Raw genomic sequence first — 10,686 nt, forward strand, 5'->3', positions numbered from 1 at the left:
GGTCCAGGAGGCAAATCGAGAATATACTAAGAGCGGTGATCCGAAAGGGCCACCAGCTAGGCCTACATTGGACGCAGGACATAGAGGTCGAGCCCACAGTCCCAAAATTAGGGGTCACTTTTACCCCAAACGAGCTGCCCCCCATGAGCGCAGGGTCACCCCCCTTCCATGGCATGAGCAGCAAGAGTATCTATAGGTCTTGTGTGAAACTTCTTCTTGGGGACCCACCTCTAGCTGGGGTTACCCGGTGGAAAGGACTCTTGCCTCCCGGTCCCCCCTCTGAGCCTTTATGGGATACAATGTATGCTGGACTTATTTCTAAAAGAACAGGTGACCTTCAGTGGCGTTTGGCCCACTGGATTGTTCCTTCCAATGCTGTCATCCGTTTTTTTTCCCCCATTTCCGGCTGTTGCCCCTTTTGTCCGGCGAGGGAAGATTTGCTTCATGCTTTCATTAATTGTGAAAGACTTTCTCCTTTGTTTCATTGGTTAAATTTTATTTCCCATAGATTGCAGGTTACCTTTTCTTTGAAAGCTTACATCTTTGGCTTTCCTCCCAAAAAGGGAACCACATCCATTGTATTCGGGTTCCTAACCGCTACTGCTAAACTGGCCGTATACCTGTCGCGGAAGGCGAAGCTGGGCGGCAGACCCATGCAGGAATGCAGTATCATGGTGTTCTTTAGTTCATTGGTGTCAGCAAGGCTCAAGCTTGAATTTGGCTGTGTCCAAACGGCAAACGACCTTGCTAATTTTGTTGCGACTTGGTGTGTTGGAGGGATTTGTGAGGTCCAGGAAAACAAATTGTTAATCTCCGTATAATACAGTGCGGGTGTTTCTTATCGTGTGCTGTTTTTTTCTGGCATTTGCACCTTTCTGTTGCTGGGTTTGCAGTGCACCGTTTGTTTTTTTCCTTTCGGGATTGCTATGATTTTACTGATTGCCCTGATTGATTGCTTTTGGTGGTATTCTTGTTTTATACTTTTATAATAAAAAGAGCTTAAAAGTCAAAGTCAGTCTCTCTCTCTCTCTCTCTCTCTCTCTCTCTCTCTCTCTCTCTCTCTCTCTCTCTCTCTCTCTCTCTCTCTCTCTCTGTCTCTCTGTCTCTCTGTCTCTCTGTCTCTCTGTCTCTCTGTCTCTCTGTCTCTCTGTCTCTCTGTCTCTCTGTCTCTCTGTCTCTCTGTCTCTCTGTCTCTCTGTCTCTCTGTCTCTCTGTCTCTCTGTCTCTCTGTCTCTCTGTCTCTCTCTCTCTGTCTCTCGTCGTGCGTGGGTGTGGTAATCATGGCTGCTGTGTGTGAAGAGCTGTGAGTACGGTGCTGTGTTGGTGGTCTTTCCTATCCTCCTTTCACTCCATTTGTGTCCCTGTACGAGTTTGTGAAGGTTTCTCCGAGTTTCCCTTCTGCTCTTGAGACAAGAGAGGGAGAGAGAGACAGCACGGTAACGGTTAGCCACCTGTATTAAATTATAACGTGGGTTGGTTATATCGTGCCGATTATTTATTTATTTATTTACTTATTTAACTAATTTTGATTTGTTTGGTCAGTTTATTGCATTGTTACCGTTTAGTTTGTTTAGTTTATTGCCGATAAATGGCTAATAGGAATAGTCAAAGGACTGCTGATCGTGTTAGTGATGAGGTGTTATCGCGTAAGCACGGGCTGTGCCTTGTTCCGCCGGAAGACGTGCAAATGGACGAGGTTCTACTTGCAATCGGGGAGTTGATCGGGGTAAATAACATTCGTGCTGCGTCTCGAATGAACCACAAAGTGGTGGTTTTCGTGTCACAAGTTAGCCTTGCAGACATCGTGGTGCAAAACGGGTTAACGTTGGGGAATGACCAATTTGTCCCGGTATCGTCCATGGACACGCCGGCGGTTAAAGTTATTGTAAGTAACGTTCCGCCCTTTCTGAGGAATGAAGAAATCCTACGAAAACTAGGGGAGCATGGGACTGTCGTCTCACGAATTATCACGGTCCCCCTACGAACCAGGAAAGGAAGGCTGAAGCATGTAGAGTCGTTTAGACGTTTTTGTTTCGTCGTACTAAAGGATGAGGCAAAACAGCTGAACATATCTATAAATTTTAAAATAGGAGATTGTAGCGGCTGCCGCTGGGGTTACACAATCGCCTTGCACCTATCAAGGACGCGGAGCGATCACCAGGCCGGGCTCGCCCAGGACGCCCGGGCAGGCCCGCGCTCGACTTGCCAGGCCTCGGTCGGGACGCCCGGGCAGGCTCGCCCTCGGCTTGCCAGGCCGCAGCCGGCCCGCGGGGCCACGCCCCCTGGCGCCAGGCCTGGGCAAACCCCCTGGCGGAATAGATATATATTGCCGACCGTAAAACGTTTTTCCCAGAGTGCCTGAGTGTTTGATTCTAATAAAGCAGCTCAGATGAATTCAAGCTTTTTGTCGCGTCCATTCTTTCGATCGACGTGGGAGCCACAGCTCCTTCATTGGTGACCTACCGACATGGACACGGCAGTGACGCTTAAACTGCCTACCTTCTGGGAGGCTCACGCGGCTGTTTGGTTCGCTCAGGCGGACTCTCAGTTCGCCCTGCGAGGCATCACCGCGGACGACACCCGCTTCCACCATGTTGTGGCGGCGCTTGGTTCCGCCACCGCGGCCCGCGCCTTGAGCCTCCTCGAGCACCCGCCGGCTGCTGACAAATACGGCGCGATTAAGAAGCTTCTACTCGATGCTTTCGCCCTCCCAGCGGCGGAACGCGCACGGCGCCTGCTCGATTTGCCCGAGCTCGGCGACACGCGCCCTTCCGAGCGAATGGACTACATGCTTTCGCTGCTCGGCGAGCACTCTCCGGCATTCCTGTTCCGGGAGCTGTTCCTCCGTCAGCTGCCTAACCCGGTACGCCTCGCCCTGGCAAGCACGACGATCACAGATCCCCGGGCCCTTGCCAGAGAAGCCGACAAAATCTCCGCCGCGGGACAGCGCATCGCAGCGGCGACATGGGACCCGCCGCCGCCTGATGCACCATCCATGGCGCCCGAGCACCCGGCGCGTTCGACGGCCGAACTGCCGACGCAATTGGCGGCCGCTATACCGAGCCGACCACGTTCAGCACGACGTCCGAAGCCTCCACCCGACCAAGCGTGGTGTTCCTATCATGCCAGGTTCGGACAGAAGGCCCGGACATGCCGACCCCCGTGCACCTTCGGCGGGTCGGGAAACGGCCAGGCCGGCGTTCATTACCTGCCATGAGCGCCGGCCACAGTCACACGGGCAACTTACTGTTCATCACGGATAAAGCGTCCGGACGGCGCTTCCTGTGCGACACCGGCGCCCAAGTGAGCGTCATGCCCGCCTCTGACCAGGACAGGCAATCCGCGGTTTGCGGCCCCTCCTTGGTTGCGGCCAACGGATCGACTATCCGCACCTTCGGCCCGCGCAACGTCACCCTCTGCTTCGGCGGCCAACGCTTCGCATGGACGTTTGTAACCGCCAACGTGCCCATGGCTCTGCTCGGCGCCGACTTCCTCTGCGCACACGGACTGCTGGTGGACGTCCAACGGCGTCGTTTAATCAACGCTGAAACCTTCAGCTCCCTGGTATGCACATTGAGCAGCTCCGCGCCGACCGAGCTGGCATGCACCGTCCCGGCGGCGAACGAGTTTGCTCGCCTGCTCGCGGAGTTCCCGGCCCTCACGCGGCCGACGTTTTCGGCCGTCGCAGTACGGCATGGGATCGAGCACCACATACCAACCACGGGCCCGCCGGTCTACGCCAGGGCCCGCCGCCTCGACCCAGCCAAGCTTGCCGTTGCGAAGGCCGAATTCGACGCGTTGGAGCACCTCGGCATCGTGCGGCGCTCCGATAGCGCGTGGGCCTCGCCACTGCACATCGTGCCAAAGCCGGGGGGTGGATGGCGCCCGTGTGGCGACTACCGCCGTCTTAATGATGCTACAACACCCGACAGGTACCCGATCCCGCATATCCAAGACTTCTCCGCCCGTCTGGCGGGACGGGTCATTTTTTCAAAAATTGATCTCATACGGGGATATCACCAGGTACCTGTCAGGGCGGCCGACGTCCCTAAAACGGCAGTCATCACGCCGTTCGGCTTATTCGAGTTCTTGCGGATGCCGTTTGGTCTCAAGAACGCGGCTCAGGCGTTCCAGCGCTTGATGGACGGCGTGCTGCGTGACCTGCCGTTCCTTTTCGTTTACCTGGACGACATCCTCGTCGCCAGCACGTCCCGGGCCGAGCACCTCCTCCACCTCCGAACACTGTTCGGGCGCCTCAGCGAGCACGGCCTCATCGTCAACCCGGCCAAATGCCACTTCGGCACGACGGCCGTTGATTTTTTGGGCCACCACATCACCAAGAACGGGGCTGTGCCGCTGCCAACCAAGGTCGAGGCCATCACCACTTTCCCGCGTCCCCGCACCATAAAGGCCCTGCAGGAATTCCTGGGAATGGTGAATTTTTATCACCGCTTCGTGCCCCGCGCTGCTCAACTCATGCGGCCCCTCTACGAAGCCCTCCGGGGCAAGCCGGCCAAGCACGACATCGCCTGGTCCGCAGCAATGGATGCGGCCTTCCAAAGCTCAAAGCGGGCCCTCGCCGACGCAACACTGCTCGCTCACCCGGTGCTCAACGCTCCCATCGCCCTCACCACGGATGCCTCCGACTACGCGGTGGGCGCCGTACATGAGCAATGGGTGAACGGGGTTTGGCAGCCACTCGCTTTTTTCAGCCGGCAGCTCCGGCCGAACGAGCTCAAATACAGCACGTTTGACCGGGAGCTCCTCGGTCTACACCTGGCCGTCCGCCATTTCCGCCACCTCCTGGAGGGCCGACCTTTCACGGCGTTCGTCGACCACAAGCCGTTGGTTTACGCCATGGCCAAGGTCACGGAGCCATGGTCGGCCCGCCAACAGCGCCACCTCTCCGCCGTGTCGGAGTTTACCACGGACATCCGGCACGTCGCCGGCAAAAACAACGCCGTGGCCGACTGTCTTTCCCGGGCCAGCGCGAACGCGGTCCACCTGGGCGTGGATTTTGCGCTCATGGCGGCGGACCAAACCACCGACACCACGGTGCAAGCCCTCCGGGCGGCGGACACGGGCCTCCGCCTGGCCGACATCCCCTGCGCGGACACTGTCCTGCTCTGCGACGTCTCCCAAGGCCGGCCTCGCCCCATCGTGCCCGTCACCTGGCAACGCCGCATCTTCGCCTCCCTCCACGGCCTTTCCCACCCGGGCCGGAAAGCTTCCCAGAAGCTGGTGTCGGCGCGTTTCGTCTGGCACGGCCTTCGTCGGGACGTCCGCGATTGGACCAGCGCCTGCACCGCTTGCCAACGGGCCAAGGTCCACCGACACACCCAGGCCCCGCTGGCACCTTTCACCGTGCCCGAACGACGTTTCGACCACGTCAACGTGGATCTGGTGGGCCCCCTTCCCCCATCACGAGGGTTCACACACCTGCTCACCATGGTGGACAGGACCACCAGGTGGCCGGAGGCCGTTCCCCTCGTCTCCACCACCACCGCCGACGTGGCGCAGGCCTTCATCGCCACCTGGGTCGCCCGCTTCGGCGCACCGGCGGACATCTCGTCAGACCGCGGACCACAGTTCACCTCCGAGCTGTGGGGCGCGGTCGCCCGCAACCTGGGGGTCAAGCTCCACCGTACTACGGCCTACCACCCCCAAGCAAACGGGTTGTGCGAGCGATTCCACCGCTCCATGAAGGCCGCGCTCATGGCCGGCCTTCAAGACGGCGGTTGGGCCGACCGGCTGCCGTGGGTCCTTTTGGGCCTTCGCACGGCCCCCAAGGAGGACCTCCAGGCATCCACCGCCGAGCTGGTCTATGGCCAGGTGCTACGCGTCCCGGGCGAATTCGTGCCCGACGCTACCAGCCCCTGGTCCGCAGCTCGCCAGCGCTCGGACCTCCAGGAGGCCGCCCGACGGTTTGCCCCCGTGCCGACATCCCACCACGGTGACCCCCAGTCCTACGTCCCCCCAGCACTCCGCACCGCGGAGTATGTTTTTGTGCGTCACGACGCACATCGGCGGCCACTCCAGCCGCCGTACGACGGGCCCTTCCGGGTGCTGCGACGGGACGACAAGTCGTTCGTCATCGACATCGGCGGCAGGTCGGACCGGATTGCAGTGGACCGCCTCAAGCCGGCGCACGTGGACGTCGACCACCCACCACGGGTGGCCCTCCCGCCGCGGCGAGGCCGCCCCCCGTCCACGGTGCCCCCCACTCGACCGCCCACCACCTCACCGGACCCCCTCCCACGACCCACCAGGGGTCGCTTCGGCCGGGTCATCAGGACCCCCCTCAAGTTGACCCTGCCGGTGCAAGTCGATTCTGGGGGGACGTGTGTAGCGGCTGCCGCTGGGGTTACACAATCGCCTTGCACCTATCAAGGACGCGGAGCGATCACCAGGCCGGGCTCGCCCAGGACGCCCGGGCAGGCCCGCGCTCGACTTGCCAGGCCTCGGTCGGGACGCCCGGGCAGGCTCGCCCTCGGCTTGCCAGGCCGCAGCCGGCCCGCGGGGCCACGCCCCCTGGCGCCAGGCCTGGGCAAACCCCCTGGCGGAATAGATATATATTGCCGACCGTAAAACGTTTTTCCCAGAGTGCCTGAGTGTTTGATTCTAATAAAGCAGCTCAGATGAATTCAAGCTTTTTGTCGCGTCCATTCTTTCGATCGACGTGGGAGCCACAGCTCCTTCAAGATCATGATTACCGGATCTTTGCAGCTACTGAGACCTTGATTTGCTATACATGTGGGGCATACGGACACACTCGGCAGTATTGTCCTGATGTGAGGAAGAGTTATGCCACAGCAGCTGGGGCAGCCCCCCCCCCCACCCCCCCACCTGTAAATGACTCGAACGACCCTGTAGATGAGCCAGGTGTCGAAAAAAGGTCAACACCGGAATACGAGGGTGCGGGTGACAGTGGTGCTGGTGGAGAAGCCCATACGGTAGTGGAGCAACCATATGTGGAGGAGAGGCTGCAACCTCAAGAACAAAGGGACTTCGAGGAGGTGAAGCTGATGGAGACCGAGTCGAGGAGAAACTTGAAACGCTCTCTTGCGAGCGATGAGAATGGAGGAAAAGGAAACAAAATGGTTCTCGTGCAGGAAGATGGTAATACAGACCAACCTGATGACCATGAGCAAAATGGTAATGCAATAGGTAGAGATGCGAATCTGCCCATTGCACAGGATGAAGAGAATCGAAGCATTACCGAGTGTGTCACCGTGTGTGATGATGGACACCCTGCACCATGCGACGAGCAGTTAAGGACCCCCATCTCAACGGAAGATGATGAGAAAGAGATCGATAAGTCGGTGGCAGACAACAACGATGGGGTAGTTGGTGCCATGCAGACGCAACAAAAATACCATGGTGACAATGACACAGATGAGGTGCCAGTACCTGACACACCACTGGGTGAGAGTGGGGGCGAGGCTGATGAGGAAGGATGCAGTCTTGCTGCCCTGAGTGAGTCTCAGAAGGAGCAGGTGAGGCAAGCAGAGGTGACAAAAGGGAAGGTCATTGATTTCTTAAACGCAACGTTTAGACAACGTCACGTTGTAATTAGAGATCACTTCCCTGATGTTCAAGCTTTCATTAAAGTTTCGAAACCTCTTTTACAGAAAAATGACCCCATGCTCTCAGAGCCTCAATTTCAACGTCTTCGCAAAGCAGTAACAAAGGCGAACAAAGAATTGCAGGCAGACGGTGAGCTACCACCTTAGAATGACAATGCGAGAAATACATATTGCCTCCCTGAACATCAATGGGGGATGTGCCCCCTTACGGAAAATTCAAGCAATCCAGGCAATGGAGAGGGTAAAAGCAGATGTCATTCTATTGCAAGAGACCCATGCCACAAACAATTTGGCAGCTGAATGGTGTAAACTTTTTAAAGGGCAATGGTGGCTGAGTGGGGTTTCCACACCCAAGGCTGGTGTTGCCATCGCCTTAAGTCCCAGGCTTCCCACTCAGAGTGTTATTTATAGGGAGGTCTATAAGGCACATTTGATAGCGGTGGAGTTCTACTGCAATACACAAAAGCTTATTATAGTAAATGTGTATGCACCAAGTGAACCTATAGAAAGAAGAACATTCTTTTCCACACTGCGGGACTTTGTAGAGGGACTGGATCCAGCTGCTCTCACCTGTATCGCAGGGGACTTTAACTGTACAATTGATCCTTCAGTTGACAGGAATGGACATGAACCCCACGGCGCTTCTGCAAAGGTGTTAGTGAGCCTCATCAAGAACTATTGTTTTGAGGATGTGTGGAGGTTGCAGCATCCAACTTCACGGGCCTACACATGGTGCAGATGTCGTGATGGCGTCATATCAAGGGCAAGGCTGGACAGGATCTATATCAATAAGCCAATGCTGAATGTGGTGTCCACTACCCAAATACTCCCAACAGGGTTTTCAGATCATAATTTAGTGGCAATGTCCTTTAAATTACCCCTGACATCAGGAGGTAGCGCATACTGGTCACTCAATACTCGGTTGTTAAGTGATAAGAAATTTAAAGATGCCTTCCGAACCGTGTGGGGGAAAATTCGGTCATCTAAGCTTGAGCATGCCAACCTTCGCATATGGTGGGACCTTGCAAAGTGTCAAGTTAAAACGTTTTGTCAACAGTATAGTCTGTTTACTACTAAAATGCAAAGTCTCTCAATTGACTCATTAAAGGCCGAAATTGCAGAATTGGAACAGAATCGTAATGGGGCTGGGAAAGATTTTGGATATGATCAGTTGCTATGGACAAAAAGGTCATTACTGACCGAAATGGTGAGGCAGCGGGCAATGGGTACCTTGGTGCGTATGAGGATGAGCTACTTGACTTTGGATATGCCAAATAAGGACTTCTTTAGCTTGGAGAATTCGGTGAAAAACTCGCAGCAAATTCATAAGCTCTGTACTGCTAATGGGTCAACGGTTACCTCCCAACTGGAGATTAAAGCGGCCTTGAAAGCATTTTACTCTGACCTGTATTCTGCCCAGAGTATCAACAGTGAGGCGATACAGGAGCTGATTGCTGGGCTCCCAGAAGTCGAGGAGGACAAGCAGCACACACTGGAATCGTCAATTTCACCTGATGAACTTGAAGCAGCCACGCGAGGCTTGAAAGATGGTAAAGCCTCGGGGATTGACGGGCTGCCTGGAGAGTTTTATAAGACATTTTGGAATCTTGTGGGACCGGATCTGCTTGAAGTCCTTGACGAAAGCCTTCGTGCTGGAGAACTTCCTCTGTCCTGTAGAAGGGCGGTCGTATGCCTTTTGCCGAAGCCTGGGAACATTCAACTCATTGAGAACTGGCGACCTGTCTCCTTACTGTGTACTGACTACAAAATCTTGTCTAAAGTATTAGCGAATCGGCTGAAAGAGGTGGTCAGCTCTGTCATACAGCCGGATCAAACCTACTGTGTTCCTGGACGGTCCATGCATGATAACCTGTTTCTGGTAAGAGATATTATTTCCTGTAAAAAGTATGTGCCTGCCAGTTTTGGGTTATTGTTTCTGGATCAAACAAAGGCTTTTGATCGTGTTGATCATGCATACTTGTTTTCGGTTCTTAAGGGGATGGGTTTTGGTGAAACCTTCACAGCATATGTTAAACTGTTATATACAAACACTTTCTGTATGTTGAAAGTAAATAATAACTTATGCTCCCCCTTTCCCTTTCGACGGGGTATCCGCCAAGGCTGTCCTCTCTCGGGACTGTTGTACACAATCGCCCTTGAACCACTTTTGGCATCCTTCAGGAAGCGATTGCCTCAGGATATGGGGGTAGAGGGGTTAAAATTTGTCGTAACAGCTTATGCTGATGATGTTTGTGTTTTACTTAAAGGCCCGGGCAGTGTAGCTGCAGTACAGCAGTGCTTAAAAGACTTCTCTGCAGCCTCCTCTGGTGAAGTAAACTGGAGTAAAAGTGTAGCCTTGTGGTGTAGTTCAGGTAACCCCTCAGTCATATCACCACCATCACTCCCACAAAATCTGGTATGGAAAACAGACGGGGTCAAATATCTTGGAGTTTATCTTGGAAACCATGAAATGGAAATGAGGAATTGGGAAGGAGGTGTGGAACAAATCACATATCGTTTAAAATCATGGAAAGGACTACTGCGGTCTCTTTCATACAGAGGCCGCGCTCTTGTTATCAATAACCTGATTGCAGCGAGATTGTGGCATAAAGTCATTACCCTGCAGCCACCCAAGGAGCTGATCCCGGCCATCCAGAGGAAGCTGATAGACTTTTTTTGGAGCGGCTACCACTGGCTGCGGCCCAGTATACTGTACCACCCTTGGAAGGAGGGGGGCCAAGGAGTCATTGATGTCTCTGGGCGGATTATGGCTTTTCGCCTGCAGTCTGTGCAGAGACTACTGTATGCGGAGGAGCTGCCCTGGCGCCCATTTGCACATTTTCTATTACAACAGGCTGGTGGAATGAACTATGATCGGCACCTTCTCTTGGTGGACCTTGATTGTGTCAGCAGTGCTTCACTTCCCGCTTTTTATCGGAGTTTGCTGGATGCATGGAAAGGCCTTGAGGTTAAACGTTGTCTTGAGGCATATAATTGTCGTAATTTCCTCCAAGAGCCTCTGTTCTATAACAGCTTTTTCCCATGTATTCCTCGTAGCCATGCTTTAATTCAAAAATTCATTAAAGGAGGCGTAAGCAAA

The sequence above is a fragment of the Myxine glutinosa genome, chromosome 1, assembly GCF_964187855.1.
Source record: "Myxine glutinosa chromosome 1, kmMyxGlut1.1, whole genome shotgun sequence".
Lineage (NCBI taxonomy): Eukaryota > Metazoa > Chordata > Myxini > Myxiniformes > Myxinidae > Myxine > Myxine glutinosa.